The 24,277-nt window shown below is 43.0% G+C and overlaps 1 protein-coding gene across 12 annotated transcripts in view; it reads left to right on the top strand.

Moving 5' to 3' along the window:
* Positions 1-24,277, top strand: part of RBFOX1 (RNA binding fox-1 homolog 1) — a 2,017,010-nt gene that overhangs the window by 487,888 nt on the left and 1,504,845 nt on the right. The window lies entirely within an intron of this gene.

Below are 24,277 nucleotides of genomic sequence, written 5' to 3'. Positions count from 1 at the left end.
CCCTCCTCTTCCTCGCCCTTCTTGTCCTCTTGGGCATGAAGGGAACTGTGACTGAGGCTGGTAAAGGATAAAAAAGACACTGGTCAAATGTCATTAGCAAGGTGGCCATCGTTGGGAATCATATGTAATGTTCTTTAGTGAATATCTCCAAAATACATGGGCAGTTGCACTCCCCATGGTACTGCGTGGGTAGAACAAGGAGCGTGGACCCTGGCCTCGAGAGCCTGGGTTCTGTGTGGCATTGTGCATCACTGTGACTGCTGAGACTCACTCTCCTCAGGTGCCCCATGAGGATAATTACACCTCCTTTGGATCTATCACATGGCTGTGGAGGCAGATTCTGGCAGGGCTCTACAAAGTATAAGGGGACACCATTGTCAAAGGGTGGAAACTCCAGGTGAATGTCTATATGCTTGGATATGATAGCTTGGTGTGCAGAAGTTTTCCAGGAACTGTGACGAGTTAATAGTGTAAATGTTACTTTGGATGCCTAGTGAGGCAGGTATTTGGGAAACAGATCAGATGGGAAGGGGAATGGAATGGGAAGCAGAAGGATGGGATAGAGGTGAAAAGCCACTAGTATCCACCCACTTCCCATGATCTTGTGACCAGTGACCTGAGCCAGTCATTTATCTCCCCAAACTTATTTCCTCATTTTCAGAACGAGAATGACAATACACATCACAGGAGGTTGTTGAGAGCATTAAAAATGGCAGCGGCAGTGTTTACTCTCCTAGTCTGCTGTAACTAAAATACCAGTTTTCGTGTATTCAGCACGAATTTACCATTTACTATGTAAGGCTTTACACGTATCATCTTATAAAATCCTTACAGAAATATTGTGATGTACACACTATTATAATCCTCATTTTCAGAAGCATAGATGGAGCCTCAGAAAGACTCAATAACTTTCCTAGAGCCATTCAACTAGTGAATGATAGAGCCAGGATTCAAGGTGGGGTACAAAGTATTGGCTCTTAACTGCCCTGCCGTGTATTCTCGTTCAGGCTGCTGTAACAAGATCACATAGACTGGTTGGTTTAAACAACAGAAACTTATTTCTCGCAGTTAGAAAGGTTGGGAAGTACAAGGTCAAGGCTCTGGCAGATCTGTTGTCTGGTGAGGACTCTCCCTGGTTTGCAAGATAGCCATCTTCTCCTTGTATCCTTGTGTGGCAAGAGAGCAGAGAGAGGAAGCAAACTCTTCTGTCTTTTCTTACAAGGGCACAGATCCCATTCATAAGGGCTTCACCCTCATCATCTAATCATTCACAAAGGCCCCACCTCCTAATACCAGTACATTGGAGGTTAGGTTTTTAACCTATGAATTCTGGGAGGACACAAACATAGAAGTCCACAACACCACATAAAAATTTGGTGCATAGTGGGTGTTCAGTTAATGTTAGCACTGCCACTGTTTAAGGGCCAGTCCTGCTTTCTAGGTCATACCTGAATGTTATCTCAGGCCTCTGAGGTCAGACGACGGACAGTTGCCTGTTTCCTGTGATCTTCCATCTTTCTGCTTTCCCCCTAGATAGTCTCACATTTGTGTCACATTTGGCAATTTAAAACAAACAACAATAAAAACACCTTTACATATGTTGCCCCTTTTCAGTTTCACAGAAATCACATATGGGAGGATATTGTTACTGCCATTTTCAGATTTAAAAATGGAGTTTTAGAGAATTGGAATACTGTAAATATTGGTGAAATGTTTAATGATCTAGTAATTCCACTGCTTGTGTGCCCAAGAGAATTGAGTGCTTTTGTCCACCAAAAAATGTACACAGGAGTTTTCATAGAAACTTTATCATAGCCAAACCAAATGTCCATGAATAGGATTACAGTAAATAAACTGTGTTATATCTATGCAATGAATACAAGGTGGCAATCAAAAAGAATTATGTATAGATATACGAAACAGCCTGTATGACTCTCAGAAACATAATGTCGAATGAAAAAAAAAGTCAGAAGAGAAGAATGCACTCTGATTTTATTAGCATACATTTAAAACAAGCACTAATCTCTGGTGATTAAAGAAACAATAGTGATTACCTCTGGAAGGTGCTGACTGGGTGGGGGGCTCAAGAGAACTTACTGGAGATGGAAATACTCACCACCATCACCTGGATATGATCACACAGGTAACCAGCACATGTAACATTTATGGAGCGTCATACTTAAGATGTATGCGCTTCATAATAAACAATTTGTATATCAACGGGAGGAAAGGGAGGAGGAGGGGGGAATAAAAAGAAGGAAAATGCAAACATTAAAAATATAAAACAGCATGACTAAAAAAAAGGATGATCAGGTGGGGGAAGTGGGATGAAAGTACAGGAATGCTCAGCAAATAGACAAAATTGTACATCAGAAATAGCCAAAATTCACTTGCTCATCCATTCCTCCCTCCCTCCCTCCCTCCCTTCTTCTCTCCCTTCCTCCCTTCATTTGTGTGTTGGACTCCTATTTCCCAGTTTAAAAACAAAAACAAAAACTTTTTCTTTCTCCTAACCATTGTTTCTAAGGCTAAATTGTAATTGCTGCAGCCAGATCATATTTTTTTGCACTACTGCAGGGAGGTAACCTTTTATTAATTGAATTTCTAATGGCAATTCATCAAAGCAAGCGATCACCGTTATTTAATGCATGATCCATATTCATGGCATGTTCTGTTAGGTAAATAATAGTGGCTCTGGGAAAGTGCTTCTGTGAGGTCCTTTTCCTTCTCAAATGACTTTCTTTTTTCCTAAGTACAGACAAACGGTTGTAATTTCAGAAGAACAAACCCCACCTGTGGAGGAGTCATTGGTTACAAGGAGGACAAGAAGAATTACAAACCCACAGAATCAGTGAGAATGAATGGCTTTGCCAGTTCCCTTTCTTTCTACAGATTGACAGTGAATATGTGAATAACGTTTGCTAAATCTGGACTTTGAAAACATGACAGCAAGCTGTTTGTGCCAATAATTTTTCATGGCATATGCCACCCCTCCCCGCACCACACACAGTTTTAATAAGATGGCACATGGACTATTGAGAAATGTTAAAACCCTGCAGAGGAAAGAGCTTTGTCTTGTGACCAAATTCTGCCCAGCAATGTTTATGACAGCTGAAGAATTTATCTTAAATTCCCTCTGCTAGCCGCAAAGCACATGGCCCTTTGTCTCCGAGCAGCCTGTAAGAACCAAACTAAGATGTCACATACATAATATAACAGATAAATGGCCCAATTTCCATGTCCACATGATGAATGGAATGCAAGTTCAGCACACACATATTTGCACATTAATTGGCCCTGCATGGTTCCATTTTGTTCCTAAGTTGCTACTGTATGTCTCGTGGACTCCTTCCCCTTCAGAATCATTAAGCTTGTTTTATCGCACAAATGCATACACATTTCCCCCCTATTTATCATCACGCAGCTTGCCCTGCTGAGAGAGAACCAAGTAACCTGGGCATAGCCATTGGATTGCAAATGCCTACATCTGAGTTCTCTCCACCACCAACTGCACATTAACACAAAGATCTGAGACCCAGCCCCACAGTTGGTTATGCTGACAGCCAAACAAAGGAGGTTGCAGGCGAGGATGTTTGAAAAAAATCATTTCTTTTCAGTTAGCAGTTGGTTTCTTGCCTCACCTTAATGATTTCCTGTTGATAGTTTAATGGCAATATAAACCCAGTGGAGGGCCTCAATTTTGATAAATTGGCCTGCTCCTAATACATGGCAAAGGAATCGGACTGAGATTGATTGATATTATAGTTTTGCCATCCCAAATAATTGCAATGGCAAACAGTGCAGGTGGTAAAGCCCAGGGGCCTTCAGGAAATGTAGGTAGAATCTCCCTCCCTCTAATCCCTTTTTCATTCCAGAAGGAAACTTTATTCTGGGCCAAGGAATCATTTATTTTCTCTCTCTCAACCCTGAGTCTCAGGGCTTTGGAGCCCTGTAAGTACTCTGAGCCATGTGGAGAGAAACCAGTGTTTTTGGAAAGGGACTGAGTTTCTTTGGCTGTCAGCAGAAGACCAGTCCTGGCCATTTCAGGTCACCTGAGAAGTCAGAATATTTTAGAAGGAAAAGTTGAGCTATTGCACGAGGAGGGTTACAGTGGAAATAACATGAGCTTTGGAGTCTAATAGATGACATATGAATCGTGAGTCCACGTCTTAGAAGTCATATGCCTGTGGGGAAGTCACTTACCTGCTAAAGAAGTCTCTCATCAGTAAAAGGGGGATAATGAAACCACCCCGAATGTTGGTTTGAATTTTAGAATTTGATAATCTACACGCAATGCCTCAGATGCCTGGCACAAAATAGATGTTCGGCAGTTGTTATTTTGTTTCTTCATACATCCCCTGTCTTTTATCTATTGTGTAAATCATGACAGTGTGTAAATAGGCTCATTAGAAATTTATTTTGAGACCTGTAGCTTTGAAAACTTGTTGTGAAGATTTTGCACCGTGGCTGACCCAGATCCTAGCCAGGCTGGAGTTCAGTTACATGGCTTAATTCACATTGGAGTTAGTGGTCCCTTTTTCTCTACCAAGGAGAAGATCCACTTGAAGATTAGCAACACTTTCCGGTGGATACTCTTGGCCTTGTCTGATTTTGCCCCATCACATTTTGATAGTTTTCCCTGTCCTTGAAACCAGCTTAAAGGAATAGTTTATTTAATTTTTTTAAAGATTTTATTTATTTATTTGACAGAGATAGAGACAGCCAGCAAGAGAGGGAACACAAGCAGGGGGAGTGGGAGAGGAAGAAGCAGGCTCCTAGCGGAGGAGCCTGATGTGGGGCTCGATCCCATAACGCCGGGATCACACCCTGAGCCGAAGGCAGATGCCCAACTGCTGTGCCACCCAGGCGCCCCTAAAGGAATAGTTTAAAAAGCACCTGGCCTTAATTCAAGAGCCCAGAAGTCTCAGTTGGAGATATGGTTGGAGACATGTTTTTAATTTGATGGATAATTAAGTGACAGGTCTTAGATCCTAGGCACAGCTCTAGGCCCTGAGAAACATATAGAATTTTGATGTGAAATCAGACCTGCAAAGAACATATGGTCCAGTGTGGGGGTTGGGGGGGTTATGTCATAAATGCTATGGTATCCATTTTTTTATGAGCACCAGGGTATTTGTAAGAGTGACGCTCTCTCCATAAGCTGTAGTCCATATTTGGGAAGTTTTGAATTTGAGTTCAAATGTAAGTGAACCTAGATAGGAGTGGCATATCTATGGAGGCTTCCCAGGGGAGTAATATAGAAGACTGGAGCCTTGAAAAAGTAAGTTAGGTCATCATCCAGTAAAAAAAAAATGGAGAATATGAGCAGAGATACAGATGGGAAAGAGTTTGCATGTTCAAGGAACAAGCGTTAAAAGGGGGTGTGAGAGCAGTAAAGGAGAGTGAAAGTGATTGTAGTGAACATGGAGAAACCAAGGCCTAGTATCTTCATGCAAGACAAAGATGAAGCGATTATAAGAGAGAGGTGAGGGTACTGAATGATTCACTGGGGTCAAGGAGAGTGAGCACTGGTTTGATGGCACTGGATTTGGCAAGTATGCAATCATTAATGTTCTCAACAACAGCCTTCCCAGTGTGGGTAGTGGAAGAAGAAGTTAGATTTCATGGCTTAGGAGGGAAATGGAAAGAGAAGACCCAAAAGCACGGTATAGACCAGCCCATCAAGGGCCAAATGGTTGAGCCCAGCAAATGATGTTCTCTGACATGAAGGAATTTTGAAGATGACAGAGGCTTGGGTATGTTGTAGGCCTGGAGGACAGGCCTCAGAGGATGCAAGGAGAGAATTAGAGCACAGGTGGGGTTTACTCACTGAAGGTGACCAGAGTATCCCTGAGGGTATGTGCTTGGCTCACCATTGTGTCACCAGGGCTCAGCACCTGTGCCAGAGAACTATGGCATTAATTCGGCTGAGAAAGGGCATTTTTTCCTCTGTGACATTGAGAAACAAAGGGTGAAGAGTACGTGTGGGTAAATTTGAAGGAGAAGGAAGAGAAATTGAAAGCGGTTATGCCTGGCAGCTTTCATTTTCCTAGTGAATAGCAGAAGGAAATTTATGTGCCGAGAATAGGGAAGCAGAGTTAGGGTTGGGGGTTAAAGAGGAAAATAGGGGCGCCCGGGTGGCACAGCGGTGCGTCTGCCTTCGGCTCAGGGCGTGATCCCGGCGTTATGGGATCGAGCCCCACATCAGGCTCTTCTGCTGTGGGCCTGCTTCTTCCTCTCCCACTCCCCCTGCTTGTGTTCCCTCTCTCGCTGGCTGTCTCTATCTCTGCCAAATAAATAAATAAAATCTTTAAAAAAATAAATAAATAAAGAGGAAAATAAGCAGAAGGAGGGAACACACTCGTGAGAGGCGGATTGATCAGGGAGATCCATCTAGCAAACCAACATGTGTAAGCGCCAGAGCAGAAGGATGAGCAGTGAACGCTGTGCTGTCATTCACTATGTGTGTCCGGGTGCCGCACACTGTGCCATCTTCACGACAATCTTTAAAATGTGTGTCACTGTCCACATTCTACCGAGAAGGGAAACCAACACCCTGAGCGGTGGTGTAGGCTTACCAAACTTATCCGAGAATTAAATAGCAAGGCCAGTGTTTGAATCAGTCTGACTACAGCTCTGGGGCTCCTTCCACTGTGAACATTAGCATTGTGAGGATGGGGTGTGGAGTTCAAACCCCAGCTCTGTTATTTCTTATCTCTAGTCCCTGCTAGCAGCGAAACTCAGCAAAATTACTTAACCTTTGCGTGTCTCATTTGTCTCTTCTATAGAATGAAGATAATTAAAGAACGAACCTTATAGCTTTTTCGTGAAGGTGAAAAGGCATGATATAAGGCATGGAAGGCAATTAGCATATTACTTAGTGCATAAATAGCTCATAATATGCCAGTCATTGTAGTTGTTGTTTTTATTAGTATTGTTGGAAATTCATTCTAAACCACAAGAGGAAATAGCGGAGGGGCGCCTGGGTGGCACAGCGGTTAAGCGTCTGCCTTTGGCTCAGGGCGTGATCCCGGCGTTGTGGGATCGAGCCCCACATCGGGCTCTTCCGCTATGAGCCTGCTTCTTCCTCTCCCACTCCCCCTGCTTGTGTTCCCTCTCTCGCTGGCTGTCTCTATCTCTGTCGAAAAATTAAATAAAATCTTTAAAAAAAAAAAAAAAAAAGAGGAAATAGCGGAGAAGGCACCTAGAACCCGTTTGTATCCTCTAAACCAAATGGAAGCATTAGTCCCAAAGCCTTCCAAAAACACCTTACTCCCCCCATGGACATTAATTAATGGTTCCTGAAAAAGATGAGCAATTAAAAAAATTCTCTTTTCGTTGCTTCTATCAGAGAAGAAAATGGGTTTCTGTGAGTTTTTGAGCATGAGTTAGAAGGAGGTCAGCATTTATACTTTGCAATGAGGGTAATGAGAAAAGTAATCAAAGGGGGGAAAAAGCTAACTTTTAGTTAGCGTCTGACTGTATGCCAGGCATTCTACAGGTCATTTTATATATCTTCTCTTATTAACTTAATCCTTATAAGAGCCCTGTGAAGTAAGCACTATTATTTTCCCTATTTTACAGATGAGCAAACTGAAGCTCAAGTTGGTTAATTAAATGAGTAACAGAGGTAGCACGAGGGGTGTCAGGAATCACATCCACGACTGTTAGACTCCAAAGCCAGCTGAGGTGATGAGGAAGGGAAGCGAGGAGTCACCTCCCATCTCTCAGGGAGAGCCTGGGCCTTTCAACCCTTGAGAGAAAAATCTAGTCTGTCCTCTTCCAAATTTTCTTTTCCTCTAAGCTTCCCCAGCCACAGCTCAACCAATCTAGTTGACTCTCTGTTTTAAGATTTTGTGAGTGCTCTGTGATCACAAAACCCATTCCCATACCATGAATTATTTCCTACAGTTTTGACACCATTTATTTCCATAGCATTATACATTCTAGCCTTCTGACTGTTTAAGATCAAAAGATGTGCTCTGAGCTCACATTTCACTCTCCCTCTCAGATGCGATCCACCAAATTGGACTGAACAGTGGAGGCTCCAGTCTGTCATAGTCTGTAATGTTGCATAATTCCAAGGGCTCAGGATGTTCTATCAATGGTGAAGGAGAAATGGACTCACCCACGCTGGGAGGGCTTCTGCAGGGGACATGGGAGAAGGCTTGGAAATGGCATCTGAAGGGCAGTGTTGGGATGTTCAGAAGCACTCCAGGGAGTGGGGAGTTCAACTGGTTGAACTTGATTGAAACCAAGGCCAAGGGCAAAGGTTAATGAAGGGTCAGTGAAGAAGGAGGAGGTCCAAGTAGGCAACTGTGGGATTCTCCCCTGAGGAAATCGGGGAAATAATCCTTCTAGCACAGGGCAAGGAGGAAGGGCTGTGGTTGTATCCAGGTGGGGCTCAGGGTGTCTGGAACTGAGCAGACTGTGTATGCATTAGCAAATGGACCTCTTTGGGGTCTGTGTGCTGATTCAGCACGCTTAGAGAGCATCTACTATTCTGTAGCTATTCCTTTAGACCCTGGTCACTTAAAATGAGTCAGACATTTTCCTGCTCTCAAGGAGCCTGTAATCTAGTAAAATACGTAGATGGGTGAAGAGATGTTTTTAGCAAAGTTCTGGGGTGTTGAAAGTGATGATGGTGGTGGTGGTGGTCATGAGAGCAGCCAACATGTGTTGAGTGACCGCAGTATGTTGGATATAGTGCTAAGCGTTTTACATGGATTACCTTGTTTGCTCCTTCCAAGAAACTTGGGCAGATGAGTATTAATATAACCTTTGTTTAATGGGTGAGAAAACCAAGGCTCAGAAAAGTTGATGGGATCCATCCAAGGCCATATGGCTAGTAGGCAGAATTAGTATTTGCTTCTAGGCAATTTGCCTTCTAAACCAGCAGCCCAGCTAAGATGGGGGAAGCAGGCTTGAAAACCTCCTTGGGTTAAAGTCTGCTTTGCTCAACACAAACCTCTCATGACAAATGATGCTCACACACTTTGGAGAAACTTCGTGACTGTGCCTGATTCTCAGCACTAATGTAGCTTGACTTGGGGCTGATATCCCACTTATCTCACCAGAATGACAATTAGGGGGGGAAAAAGAGTTATTGCTATTCCGGCTTCCTCTATTGAGCTATGAATAAATGATGATAGCTGTGAAATAGTGTGGTGTTTAGATCGTTTCTGGTAAATTTAAAAAAAGTAAAAATTGAATAAAGTGGTAATCCATGCAGCCATTTAAATAAGAGGAGTGGAACAAAATTAGTAATCTCTTTTAGTGTCTTTCTGGCCTTGTCATTCTAATGTAATTAGTTTGGAAAAATATTAATTAATACTCAAACAGCTGACACGTTTTACATGTTGATTTGAAATGTGTTAATTATGTTTTATACTTTGCCCTATTACTGTCCTCAGCAGCAGCATAGGTGGGAATTCTGGTCCTCTGGCCCCCTCCTCCTTATAGACTGGCAATCACGTAGATATTAAGAGGCCTTTGCAATGCTCAGAGCTACTCATACCTTTGGAGGCAAGGAGAGAGAATGCTGTCTGGAAGCTTCATGTTAGTGGTTTCAACTAATGTGGTTGCTGACTGCAAACACAGTATCTCAAGAAGGCTTCTAGAGTTGCAGTGAGCAGATGCTGTGCTGGATCAGCAGGGTTTTCTGATAGTAAGTTGAAGCTGGGGAGAGTGACTGATGAGCATCTTTCCTTGGATTGCATTCAGTCTTCAGACTAGATTCTGCCCAGATCTTGCAAATGGATTGCATACTCCAGTCTCAGAGGAAGGTGCTGAATTCTAGTGTGTCTCATGGCAGATCTACCCATTGCAACGATTAGGGGATGTCGTCTGTTGCTCTGTGGTTTTCATAGTTAAAGATGAGTTAGGAGGGGCGCCTGGGTGGCACAGCGGTTAAGCATCTGCCTTCGGCTCAGGGCGTGATCCCAGCGTTACGGGATCGAGCCCCACATCGGGCTCCTCTGCTATGAGCCTGCTTCTTCCTCTCCCACTCCCCCCCTGCTTGTGTTCCCTCTCTCGCTGGCTGTCTCTATCTCTGTCAAATAAATAAATAAAATCTTTAAAAAAAAAAAAAAAGATGAGTTAGGAGAGGTTAGGCTAGGCTGAAGTAACAAGTGAAGGGGGTAAGTTTCAATGACTTACCCAAAAGAGATTTCTTTTTCACCCATGCTGCACATGCGGTGAGCACTGGGTGATTCTCCAGGAGTGATCAAACAGCACAAGCTGCTTCTCCCTGTGGCTGCATCATGTCAACACACACCTTGGCCATCAATGTGGCAGGGAGCAAAAGAGAATACAGAGTCTCTCTTGTGTTTTTCATTGTCTCAGCACAGAAATTACACACATCACTTCCACCCACAGTCTACCAGCTAAAACTTGTCCCATGGCACCCACTGGAAGGGATCTGGGAAATGTGAGGAGGAGCACACACATATTCTGTGAGAATTAAATACCTGCCACACTGTGATAATGATGATGGTAATCATCTCTATTGTCATCCCAACCACTGTGCTTCACCAAGCCCTACACTGTGGCTACCTGCCAGGTACCTGTTTTATATTTTGCAGTTTCTCTCCATTTACTGTCCTTCTTTCAATTGTGAAGAAGAAGGGGAGACTCAGAGGGGTGAAACTTACACATTTACAGTCACATAGTCAGTAAGGGTCCAGCTGGGATCCAACTCAAATCTGACAGCATGGGGCGCCTGGGTGGCACAGCGGTTGGGCGTCTGCCTTTGGCTCAGGGCGTGATCCCAGCATTGTGGGATCGAGCCCCACATCAGGCTCCTCCGCTATGAGCCTGCTTCTTCCTCTCCCACTCCCTCTGCTTGTGTTCCCTGTCTCGCTGGCTGTCTCTATCTCTGTCAAATAAATAAATAAAATCTTAAAAAAAAAAAAATCTGACAGCAGACCCTCCAATAGTCTCTGCCTCCCAAAGGTTTTGGCAAGTTTGTGCAGAACCTATTACTTTCGGTCTGTAGATTCACATTCCATATCACATTTGACTCTTAATCTAATAATATGGAGCATTTGTGAAGAACGTGATTAGCTCCTGTTTATAGACAAGGTGACAGAGGGTCCAGGAGGACACTTGCCAGAAGACACCTGGGTAAACAGGTCTGTGGAGTCCTGAACTTGCCTTTGTGTGTATAGGACTGAGGGTCCTCAAGACCGTAGACCAGAGATCTGTTCTCTTTTGGCATTTGGGGAGAACTGTGGGCCTTTTTGCAGATTAAAGTCTTAAAATACTTAATATAAAAAACTTAAGATCACTAAGGAAAGCATTTATATTGAAATGCATTTACTAAAATAATGGGATCTAGTGAAATTGTTGTTTTCTTTATAACACATTAAATAACAAACAAGCCTAGTAATTACTATAATTTGGAAATAGCAATAAGCATTATGATGTTTTGAGATATCTGTGACAATTATAATATGTAAAGTGACTAAAAAAATCTATTATTTCTGTTGGTGAGGTACTGGTCACAGGTACTGGAATTACTACTGTGATTTGTTGCTTACATTTATAATTAAAGGGAATGCTAGATTACAGTGAGATGTTGGTAGAAATTTAGTTTTATTTTTCTGATCCAAGCTCATGGACCCACTGGGCTCCATCTAGGGGACCCCCTTAGAGGTCTTAGAAGGTTAAGAACCTTGTTCATCTTTGGCTCTGGATTAGGATGGTCCAAAGCCGTATTATGGAAAAGGTAAAGTTTGTGGTGCATCCATCTGCTTATTCTATCTCTCCTTTGTCATTGTCATCCATTCCCAGTGCGTGGTCTTGACCCTCAGATCCTTCTTTCCCTCCAGAGCACATGTGACATTTAACAGGACTGGAGTTTATTAAAGGCTCACATTTTTTTTTGGATATTAGGCACTATGGTAAGACTTCATGCCTATTATTTTAGTTATTTCTGGTATTCTATTGTTACACATATTTCGCGGAAAGTAATAATGATGGTTAACATTTATGAATGCTACTATGCTGTGCACCAGGCAGCCTTCTTGGCACACTTTATATACTAACAACAATTACTATAATAGCAGTTGTAGCAGCTTAGACTTACAGAGCACTCCCTAGATACCAGGCTTATTTTGTTCTAAGCATTTTATACATTTAACTTAAATTATTCCCTACCATATTCCTATTGGGTGAGTGTTAGTTGTTCCCATTTTACAGAATGGGAAATAGGAGCAGAGAGGTTTAAAAACTTGCTCAAATTCACATAACCATGAGGTGAAGCCTTAAATCCAGATGTTCCAATTTCATAGTCCGTGAGGTTAGCTAACAATTTCATTGTCTTTTACATCATTAAATGCTCCTCAGAACAATTCCAGAGGTTGAATGTAATGTTTGCCCCATTTTATAGATCAGGCAGTTGAGGAACAGACAGGTTAAGAAACTTACCTCAGAGTCAGTTTCATGAACAGAGAGATGGCAGGTGACAGTCCAGGAAACTGGTATGGGCTATGCTTAGAGAAGTCATATATTACTTCTACCCACCTTCCATTGGTCAGAACTCAGTCACATGGTCCCACTGAACCACAAAGGAGGCTGGCAAATGTAGTCTAGCTGTGAACCCATGGGGCGGGAGGGGGGGCAGGTGGAGAAATGGGTTTTGGTGAACTTGGAGCTGTCTCTACCACAGGCACTAAAGAGCTCTGTAAACCCATACCTCATGGGGAGAATCCATCTACACCAGAAGCAGGATTGCAGTGATGTGTCTGGGGTCCCTAACCCATAGCTGATCCACAGTCCCCCGTGGTGCCTGGACTCAGAGTTTAGGTTGGCCTTCTCTGGGGCACCAAGTGCCAGCGCTGTTCTCAAGGGTGGCTTGTAGGCTGAATTTGACACAAATGCATTACTGCAAATTAGAGAACATGACTGTTTCCTTGGCTGTGCAGAAGCTTTTTATCCTGATAAAGTCCCACTAAGAGACAGCCCACGGAATGGGAGAATATATTTGCAAAGGACACTACAGATAAAGGACTGGTATCCAAGATCTACAAAGAACTTCTCAAACTCAATACACGAGAAACAAATAAACAAATCATAAAATGGGCAGAAGATATGAACAGACACTTTTCCAATGAAGACATACAAATGGCTAACAGACACATGAAAAAATGTTCAAAATCATTAGCCATCAGGGAAATTCAAATCAAAACCACACTGAGATACCACCTTACGCCAGTTAGAATGGCAAAGATAGACAAGGCAAGAAACAACAATTGTTGGAGAGGATGTGGAGAAAGGGGATCCCTCCTACATTGTTGGTGGGAATGCAAGTTGGTACAGCCACTCTGGAAAACAGTGTGGAGGTCCCTTAAAAAGTTAAAAATTGAACTACCCTATGACCCAGCCATTGCACTACTGGGTGTTTACCCCAAAGATACAGACGTAGTAAAGAGAAGGGCCATATGCACCCCAATGTTCATAGCTGCATTGTCCACAATAGCCAAATCATGGAAGGAGCCGAGATGCCCTTCAACAGATGACTGGATTAAGAAGCTGTGGTCCATATATACAATGGAATATTACTCAGCTATCAGAAAGAACGAATTCTCAACATTTGCTGCAACATGGACGGCACTGGAGGAGATAATGCTAAGTGAAATAAGTCAAGCAGAGAAAGACAATTATCATATGATTTCTCTCATCTATGGAACATAAGAACTAGGATGATCGGTAGGGGAAGAAAGGGATAAAGAAAAGGGGGGTAATCAGAAGGGGGAATGAAACATGAGAGACTATGGACTATGAGAAACAAACTGAAGACTTCAGAGGGGAGGGGGTGGGGGAATGGGATAGACTGGTGATGGGTAGTAAGGAGGGCACGTATTGCATGGTGCACTGGGTGTTATACGCAACTAATGAAGCATCAAACTTTATCGGAATCCGGGGATGTACTGTATGGTGATTAACATAATATAATAAAAAAAAAATTAGAGAACGTGAAAAATCTCATGCTGTGGAGATTTGGTCTCTGGGTCTATTTTTAAAAGCCATGAAGAGTCTGCAAATAAAGTATTGTCAAATAGAAAACAGATTAAAATGTATAATAGTTTATTTCTACACATTTAAATGAGTATTTAAAATGTGGTATTATTATTATTATTTTAAGAAAATGGTTGTTGGCTTTTTCCCCTTTAGTTTGGTTTGTATTTTTAATTTGAATGATTCAGCCCCTGCCTCTGAGGATCTTCTTTTCACAGTCTCCACATGTGGCCCTTTACTGTCACAAGATTAGGCCCCCAGGGCAGGTGAGAGAAATGGATGTGTCAGTCCTCTGTCATTTGGTACCATGCACCATATTCCCTCTATTCTCAGATATCTTGGGTTATAAATCATAGCCTCACTTTAATGCACTTTTCTTTGGAAGGAAGAGAAAAGACGGGGGACAGAAACAACACAACATTGATTTTAAAACACTCTGATATTAGATATTTACAAAATTATGTGCATATTAAAATTGGAAAAATCTCGGGGCGCCTGGGTGGCATAGCGGTTAAGCGTCTGCCTTCTGCTCAGGGCGTGATCCTGGCATTGTGGGATCGAGCCGCACATCAGGCTCCTCCACTATGAGCCTGCTTCTTCCTCTCCCACTCCCCCTGCTTGTGTTCCCTCTCTCGCTGGCTGTCTCTGTCTCTATCAAATAAATAAATAAAAATCTTAAAAAAAAAATTGGAAAAATCTCCCCATACCCTAATGAGAAACCAAACCAATAAAACAAAACAGAAACACAGTTCTGTCCCTGATGATTCTTTTCTTCAAACTCTCCAAGTATGAAACTAAGCTACTTGACCACTACCCTTCTGTTAGCATTCCATCTTACTGCACAGGTAGATAGACTGCCTCAGAGGAACATGCAGTCCCAGATGGGGGTGACAAGTACCCATGGTCCGAGTGTGGGACTCCACTAATTGCGCGTGAGGGATTTGGCCACGCATGTCCCTCTGCTTCTGTAATCTGAAGCCTGTTTGAGGCTGAGAGCATGCTGGGCAGCTCTGAGAAGCATGGTATTTTTGGTCATGTACCCGTTTCTTTCTTGTTCTGAGTAGCATACCAGTCACATAAAGGAACTGGGTGAGAAAATCACTTTGATTTGTGACTTTTCCTGTGGACGTATTTCTTTTCTTTCATATTTCACATTCTGAATATTTTATGAAAATGTTTCCTTTTCCAAGTGAGCTAATGCTTGGTTTAAATAATACTACTGGAAGGTAGGAACCTCTTTTTCTCTTGAGGGACAACACATAATCTTACTGATGGGAAGAAATGAGCACAGACATGAAAAGCCATTGCATTAAGCACTTGAACTCTGGGATCTGATTAACTTGGATGTGGTTTACAGTTCTCTCGTGACTTGCTGCATAACCTAACATTTCAGCTTCTCATCTGCAAGTCAGGGACAGTCATTGTCACTACCTAATAGCGTCAGGTGAGGATTAAATGAGATAAGGCAATTAGAGCAGGGGGTACAGTGCCTGGCATGTAGCAGTTGTCAGTAAATAGTACCTCAATTTTACATTTAAGGAGCATCCCAGATGACTCCAGAGATTGCCTACAGATTACTTTCACCACCTCCCACTCTGCCATTGAGTACTATCCAGTGAAAGCTTTCACTGAAACCTTGGATGAACGAAATGGATCAGAGTGGATGTTTTTGAATCTGGCTTCCCAGAGTGATTTGAACTTTCAGAGTTTTGCTCAGTGCCTGTGGTAGAGACAGCTCCAAGTTCACCACAATCCATTCCTTTTTCTCAGAGCTGGACTACATTTGCCTGCCTCCCTTACAGTTCAGTTGGATCATGTGACTGAGTTTTGACCAATGGAAGTTGGGCAGAAGTGATGTCTAACTTTTCCAAGCATAGCCCACAAAAGTTCTTTGGACTGTCACCTGCCATCTCTCTTGTTCCATCTTTGAGCTGAATGAAGCGAACTCTGAGGCAAATTTTTTTTTAAAGATTTTATTTAATTATTTGACAGAGATAGAGACAGCCAGCGAGAGAGGGAACACAAGCAGGGGGAATGGGAGAGGAAGAAGCAGGCTCATAGCAGAGGAGCCTGATGTGGGGCTCGATCCCATAACGCCGGGATCATGCCCTGAGCCAAAGGCAGTCGCTTAAAGACTGTGCCTCAGGCACCCCTCTGTGGCAAATTTCTTAACCTTTCTGTGTCTCAGTTGCCTAATCTGTAGATTTGAGTACTAATGGTCAGAGGAGCAAACAGTTATTATGAAAGATGTTGGTGGATGATGGGTGAGGTCTAGAAGGTGAGCTCTCTGTGGGGACTTTGGTACCTGGTAGGCAAAATGTGGCATCAGTTTGGGGAAGAAGCCTATCTCCCATTTTACCATGCTCTGGTGCTCCTGGAGGCCCTTTAGTCTCTCCCATAAATATCTGTTGTTCTGTTGAGGGAGCTAATTTCCTACTTGGACCCAGAGGTGGGAGAACTTAGAACATTGCCTTGAGAGCCTGCATACAATGAGGCCCTATTTTGTAAGTATTGTCACTGAGGCAGGATGTTCTTTGGATCCTTTGTGGATGTGCATTTTTCAAATGGAGAAGCTTCCAGATCTCTTAAACTTCCCCACCTCTTCTAAGTCAAGGGTGGCTGTCACAGTTTACCAGGCTTATGCAAGTCTTCTGCCAGGTTTCTCTCCACCACCTTGGTGATGTGCCACCATAAAGAGATTTCAGACGTCATTAAGAGAGATGTCATATGCATCAACATAATGCTATGTTCTTACCCAGAATGTCACATAAGACTCCTGGAGGCTTTTTTAAAACTTCCAATACAACCACATTTTTTTCCCCTTAAATCATCCAATCTGCCATCTGATGCCCCAAAAGGAAGCTGCTAGTAAAACAGCAACTTGCAAAATTAAGAAAAGCATCACACAAAATGTTAGCTAAAAATATGAACTTTGCAACCTATGCTTAGGGAATGGAATCAGCGGTGAGCAGATAGGTTCACACAGATAGATGTTCTGCGTTTTCACAAGCTTGTTTCTCTCCCCAAAGTGACAGAGTGATTGGGATGTAACTAATGTCCCCCAAAGGTCCTGGCTTGATTTGGGTTCTCTATATTCCCTTTCAGAATTTTCCCCTTGCTAATGTTTCCCAAAGAAATCCGTTTTGAAGCCAAAGTAAAGAAAGAAATTCTACTTACTCATGGAGTTTGTAAGCAGGAAGTGATTTTCTTACTTATGCAGTGATTGACAAACATTTACTGGGCATCTGCTTGGGACCAGATGCTCTGATGTGTCCTGGGTCTTGTGCTCTGAACCATGATTCTGGCTCTCAAGTCAGTTGCTGGGCATGATACTTAAATAGTCCTTGAGGAAATTGCTCTAACGCACATGTGAACAGTACCTGCTGGGAGCCCACCAGCAGAGGGAGTGACCCTACAGTTCTGCTCCAACCATTCCCAGGTGTGACTTTTTTCCTACACCAAGGGATTATCTGACACTAGCTGGGTGTGTTAAATTTCTGCTCAGTTCTGACACTAGCTACCTGGAGATAGTGCCAGAACAGGTTTATGGTTCAGTCCTACAAGACTGCCCTCCCTCATTCAGATGCTAATTGCAAGTCCAACTTGTCATCTGTGCATCTGACCAACTGGCTATAGATCAGAGGTTCCAATGGCACCCCTCCTTTGGGTTCCATTAATTTGCTGGAGTGGCTCACAGAACTCAGGGAAATGATTGCTTACTAGATCATCTGTTTATTATGAAAGGATATAACTCAAGAACAGCCAGCTAGGAGATAGGCATAGAGGAAGGTATGTGGGAAGGAGGTGTGGAGTTTTCAAGCCCTCCCTTAGCTGACCTCTCTCCCCTTATCTCCAGGAGTTCACCAATCCAGAGGCTCTCCAGACCTTGTCTTTGGGGATTTGTATGGAAGCTTCATTACATAGTTATGATTGACTAAATCATTGACAATTGGTGATTGAATTCAATCTCCAGTCCCTCTCCTCCCAGGAGGTCTGGGGTAAGTTCCAAGTTCCAACCTTAAAAATCACGTGGTTGGCTCACTGGCAACCAGCCTCCACCCTTAGATGACCTAGGGGCTTTCCAAAAGCCACATCATTAACATAACAAAAGACACCTTGATTGCTCTGGCACTTAGGAAATTCCAAGCATTTTAGGAGCTCTGTGCCTGGAATGCAGATGAAGACCAAATATACATTTTTCTTATTATAAATCACAGCATCGCAGCCTGGCTCAGCACCACTGGGTGCATTCGAGGGTGGTGGTTCAGCTTCCTGAGACCCAGACCAGAGCTCCTGGGTTCAGGCCCCTAGTCTTCCACTTACTATCTCTGTTACCTTGGAGGAGTTAAGTCTCTGCATCTGTCTTTTCTCATCTGTAAAATTGGGAGGATGGGTGTTCAGAGTATCAAACAAATTAATACACATAAAGTGCTGAGCCCCATGCCTGAAAGAGTAAGTTTTACAGAATATTGCTTATTGCCAGGCAGGAGAGGAGTTTTGTCAAAAGAGCCAGAAATAATGTTTGGCTCATGTATGCTCCTAGAATTGTGGGGAGCTCCATTTTTCCATTAAAACAACAATACATATTTGGTCACCTCATGCAAATAAAAACTGTTAGGTTGCTACCTGGAGGGTGATACTTTATTCAATCCCTCCCTCCCTCCCTCCTTCCCTTCCTTCCTTCCTTCCTTCCTTCCGACTGTCTGAGTGATCATTCCTTTATTCCATGACTTCTTTACCTGGGCATTATAGACACTTGGGACCAGATAATTCTGTCGTTTGGTGGTGGGGCATCCTGCCTATTGTAGGATGATTACCAGCATCTCTTGCCTCTACCCACTAGATGCCAGTAGCATTTCCTTTACCTCTGTTTCGACAACCAAAAATATCTTCAGACATTGCCAAAACCTTGCCTTAGATTGACAATTAGAGCCTTAAGAGGACTTTAGAAATGACCCAGGAGAGCTTTTGTTCTGTAGAAGTCCCTCATATGAAGCATCTCAGTGACATCCTGGTTCCTGGCCCTACGCACCACAGCAGCCCCAGTTAGTGCAACAACCAGAAATGATACAGTCCTTCTCCAGATGCCCTGTGGTCCATAACACTGCCTTGGGTGGATGTCCACCTTTCATTCCTTTTCCCCCATTTTTGCAGAAGTGAAAGCATAGGCCCAGAGAAAGAGGACCAGTCCACCCAGGGACTGCACAGTTGTGCCAGAGATCTGTTTGGTCCCAGTTCTTTGCATTCCCCTTACTGCAGACAATTTGCACATCTGCTATGTTACAAAGTTGGAAGGGCATGTGGCCAGTGACAGGAGCTCAAATAAAATGATGACATTAGGATTTCTGGTGTTCTGAAAAACAGAGCAAACACCACACACACACACACACACACACACACACACACAAATAAACACACACTTCTACAAGACACGCAAGGTCTTATAAGATCTGACTCCTGGGCAACCTCATCTCAGGCCAGTCTCCACTCATTCCTCAGCTTTGTCGATCTTCTCACACCTTCTTTTTTATCAAAAGTTCTTCCCAGCTCAGGGCCTTTGTATAGTTTGTTTCCTAGAATGACCCCTAACAGCCTTTCTACTTGGTTAGCTTCTCTCCTCATCTTTGCCCAGATGTCTTCACTATTAGTCCATTCCAAAGTAAGTGCCTTCCATTATTTTATACATGAAGCTTTTAAGAAGTGTGGCTTATCACAGTTTACAACTGTTTCACTCATTTGTCTGCTCAAAAGCATATTTTATTCTATAGCTATTCCCTGCAACTGTAAGGCCCACAGTTAATGTCATGTGTTCCTGCCTCCAACGTTTAGCCCATAGTTGGTAAACACTTAATAAATATTTGTTGAATTTAAAAATGAATTAATGGAAAATGGAATGAATGAATAAATGATTGCACTTGTACAGACTTGCCTAGAAACTGGGTGTGGTACAGAATTCTAACTTCAGGATACTTCCTGGCTAAGAGGAGGCTCCTTTCACCTTCCCTTCTGGGCTGTGAATGTCTCTTTGCTGGGAGTGGTAGCTGAAGCCCTGGACTGCTCAAAATTTGTTTGAATAATATATTAGTTTTCACACACTGTTCAATAAAAAAATGTCATAATGCATTCATTCATTCATTCATTACAAAAATTCCTATTAAGTACCCACTTTGTGCCAGAACCCATTCCAGGCACTGAGAAAACAGTACAGATTGAGCATGTCCTCAGAGAGGAGCAGGCACATAATGACAACTAGCTGAGAGCTAGCACAGAGCAGCGCCAGGTGCTGGGGAAGCAGATCCTAGAGGGATCTTGCCAGTTGGGTTAGGGAAAGCCTCTCAGAGGAATTTATGTTTAAACTGAATCCTGAGAGACCAGCAAGTGTTGGCCAAAGATAGAAGCAGCATCCTGTGTTAAAGTGCTAATATGAATTTGAAAGAACTGAACCCATTTTACAGTGGCCAGGGAGCAGAGAGCCAGTGTAGAGCCCAGAGCGAGAACCTGGTAGAGAACAAAGACCCCATAAATGGTGGCCAGTGTGATACAGCTGCTCCTTTCCCTGCCCATCTTTTCAGAAGCTGCAGGGTGGCCCAGGGCATGAAACAAAGGGCATGTAGACTGGAGAGCCTGGGTGTCCCAGTTTCACCATGAAAAGACTGTGAACTATAGATCTTGAGCAAACTATATAGTTCTTAGTCACGGGGGAGAGAGCACGAGCTTGGAGTTGAGAGCTGGCCCCAGATCCCAGCTGTGTGTCCTTGAGCAAGTTGCTTTCCCTCTCTATGCATCTTTTCCTCACCTATACAGAAAAGAATAATGACACAATGAGCATTGATGATGCTTGTTTTTTATCAAACACTGGGCAAATTATCCCTAGTGCATTAGTCCACTTTGTCCTCACTGTCACACAGCACTCATTTTATAGCTGAGTAAATTGAGGTGCTGAGGGTTAGTGATCTTGCCTTGAGGTCCCAGAACTAATATTGGAGGTGCTGGGGTTCACCAGAACCCACATCTGTCTGCCTCAGGAAACTGAGCTAACAACCCTATACCTTGCTGTCATTTAGGATTATTGAGAAGATACAGTAGAATAATTCATTCACCCAGCATTTTGCCTGGCACAAATTCAGGAAATATGATTGGATAGCTGTGGGTTCTAATCACATTTTTATCTCTTACTGGCTGTGTGAATCCTTCAGCTGCTTCATCTGTCTAGGTTTCCATTTTCCCATCTGCAAAATGGGAATGATCTGAGATTCTGTCTCACCTGATAGGAACATTCAGTGAGGATGCAAGCAAGTTCCTTAGCACAATGTCCTAGTAAGTACTCAACACAGATCAAATCTAATTATTATTAGGTGTATAGTAGGTGCTATACTAATGTCAGACCTCCCACCTTCTCTTCCTGAGTTTCCCTCTTGGCCCAAGGGCTTCAGAAAGTGCAAGGCCCCTCATCTCTCTCATGCATGTGAGAGACCAGGGTGTGTCCAATATGAGGCAATAATAGAAGCCAAGGGGATGAGAGAGATCCATCAGAACAGCTGATTTCCTCCAGCTGATTGTGATGTGTGAGCAGGTAGGGGGATGCCCTTGGTTTGGAGTTCTTTGTGTTCTTTCCCTAAAACAAGCGCCTTCCATGCCAAGCCATCTTTCCTGCACAACACTTTAATTTACATCTTTTAATAACTTGGGTTGCCATGGAAGCGTTGGAATTCAGTTTTAAAATAGACAAACTAATTGTTTCAGTCAGTTTGGGTATTTGCTGTCAAGGAAACAGCCAGCTTTCCCCCATTGCTTAATTGGATGTATAAGGTGGCAAAATGGCAGAGGGGTTCTTCTCACCCCATGGCCGGGCAGGGGAGGCACCATGAGGCATCCAAGGAGACTTACATAGTCCTGACTGTGCACCTAGGAAGGAGAGGGTCTGGACTAATGGAGGAGGTAGGGCAATAGGGGTGGAAGGAGTGAGACATGGAAGAACCGTAGTGGGACACAGCTCCTGAGGCAGAGCACAGGGCTAGGACATTCTGACCTCCAACCATGGTTCCACTAGCCTTGAGTGGAGGCCCAGAGGCCCTCCCTTCTGTTCTGAGGGATTCTAGCAACAAAGCCAACACCACCAAAACACATGGGCTGAGGGCTGGAATCCATTTCCTCACTGAGATTGATGAAAAGGCATGACTCTTTCATTCAATGACAAATTTTCACTTACATCCTTTTCTGTGCCAGGTGGGCATGTACTAGGCTCTGGGGGTCTAACTGATGCAGGGGGAAGATAGCATCATTCACTTAATCATTCAACAAATATTTATTGCATTCTTGTTAGATATATTAGTGAACATGCTAGTTCTCCGTCTTTGTGGAGCTTATATTCTAGCATGGTAAACAGACAGTGAATAAGAAGAATAATGGATTACATGGGATGTTGAAAGCTAATATGTGGAATGTCAAAAGGAAAGAAAAAGTGGAACAGAGAACAGGGGATTAGGAGTGTAGAATTAATGATTTGTCTGGTTAGGCTTCCTTGAGAAAGTGAGGTCTGAGCAAAGACTTGATAGAGGTGAGACCATTAGCCAAGTGGAAGCTTGGTGATTAAGTATGATTAGGAGTGATTAAAAATTCTCCCTCTGTTATTAGAGCAGATCTGAGTTGGAATTCCATTTTTCATTACTTATTCCCCAAATGATCTCTACCTATGATGGCACCTCTTTAAGCCTTAATCTCCCCACCTCTGTAGTGGGGATAATAGTACTTTAAATAGTTAAATGAGTTAATGTTTATTAAATGCCTGGCATATAGTAAGAGATAGGATGATGGTGTTAATGGTAATGATGATAAGGTGCATAAATCAATGAGGAACAAGAAATAAGAGATAACTAGAGAGGCATTGACCATTTGTTACGAGATATACTAAGTGATAGAATGTAGCCCAAGATTTTGTGAAACCTCCAAAGGGGATCACATCCACTCTATTAAAGACTTCCAGAAGTGATTCCTATGCCAAAATATGCACCAAAGGCAGGGGCTGTACAGGTGCAGTGGGGAGGAAACGGTGTTCCGTTGTGGTGAAATAGCCTGTGCAAAGGCCGCATGGGAAGAGAGCATGGCCAAGTCAGAGTACCATGAAGAGTCCATGGGATCTGGAGCGGAGTGTGGGAAGACCCAATGATTATGAGATGAGGTCGCAGATGTCAACAGGTGCCTGGAGACCTGTGTAAGATTTTATCTTGTAGCTGGGCTTCACACAATTTTCCAAGAGTGCTTTCCCAAGGATAAAGATGAATGAACAAGAATGCTGTGGGAGAAATGGGGTATTGAGGTCTCTGAAATTCTCTGTGGTCCCACCCAGTTGGGAAACCTCTTCCAAATCTTCTGTGTCAATATCAAATGTATATGTACATTTGGTATCTGGTTCCATGTTATATCACATTTCTTTTAATATCAAGTTAGTATTCTAAATTACTTACCACGGAGTTAAAGTAATCTTCCAGAAAGATGTCTAGATGACTTTGCACTCCTGTTTAGAAGTATATTTTGCAATTGAATGTGTAGAAGCCTTTGGATACTTTTCGATCACCTAGAAACAACCAGGTCTCTGTGTACAATGATTAGTTAGTTGCAAGATGGAGAATTAAAGGAGAGGTAAGGAGTAACTTGAGACTGAAGGCTGGCCCACCCTTGGGTGGTATTTGTAGTCATCCAGATGGGACAAGATGGTGGCCTGGATTGTGGTCATGGCAGTGGTGGTACAGTGGAGGGATATTGTTGGGTATATACATTTTAAAATACGCCACCAGACCTTAATGCAACCACAGTGGTCCATTTTTCCAGGTGTTCCCTATAATGACACACTGATTTGCTTCTATTCTTTCACTATACCTGTTTAAAAACTTGAGGTAGGGTGCCTGGGTGGCTTAGTTGGTTAAGCGACTGCCTTGGGCTCAGATCATGATCCTGGAGTTCCAGGTTCGAGTTCCACATTGGTCTCCCTGCTCAGCGGGGAGTCTGCTTCTCCCTCTGACCCTCCCCCCATCATGCTTTCTCTTTCTTTCTTATTCTCTCTCTCTCAAATAAATAAATAAAATCTTAAAGTTTGAGGTAGACTGATACAACAAAAGTAAAACATGGAAACAATTCAAAAACATTGTAAGAGTAAGCATCTAAGGTAGATCTTCTCTCCATCAGAGTGCTGAATTTATCTCTGAGCTTCCTGGCAGCAAAGGCAAAATGAGAAATATATTGGGTCATATAATCTATATTG

Source organism: Ailuropoda melanoleuca, chromosome 10 (genome assembly GCF_002007445.2).
Source record: "Ailuropoda melanoleuca isolate Jingjing chromosome 10, ASM200744v2, whole genome shotgun sequence".
Classification (NCBI taxonomy): Eukaryota; Metazoa; Chordata; class Mammalia; order Carnivora; family Ursidae; genus Ailuropoda; species Ailuropoda melanoleuca.
The sequence above is the reverse complement of the archived record's forward strand: the minus strand, read 5'-3'. Positions and strand labels throughout refer to the sequence as shown.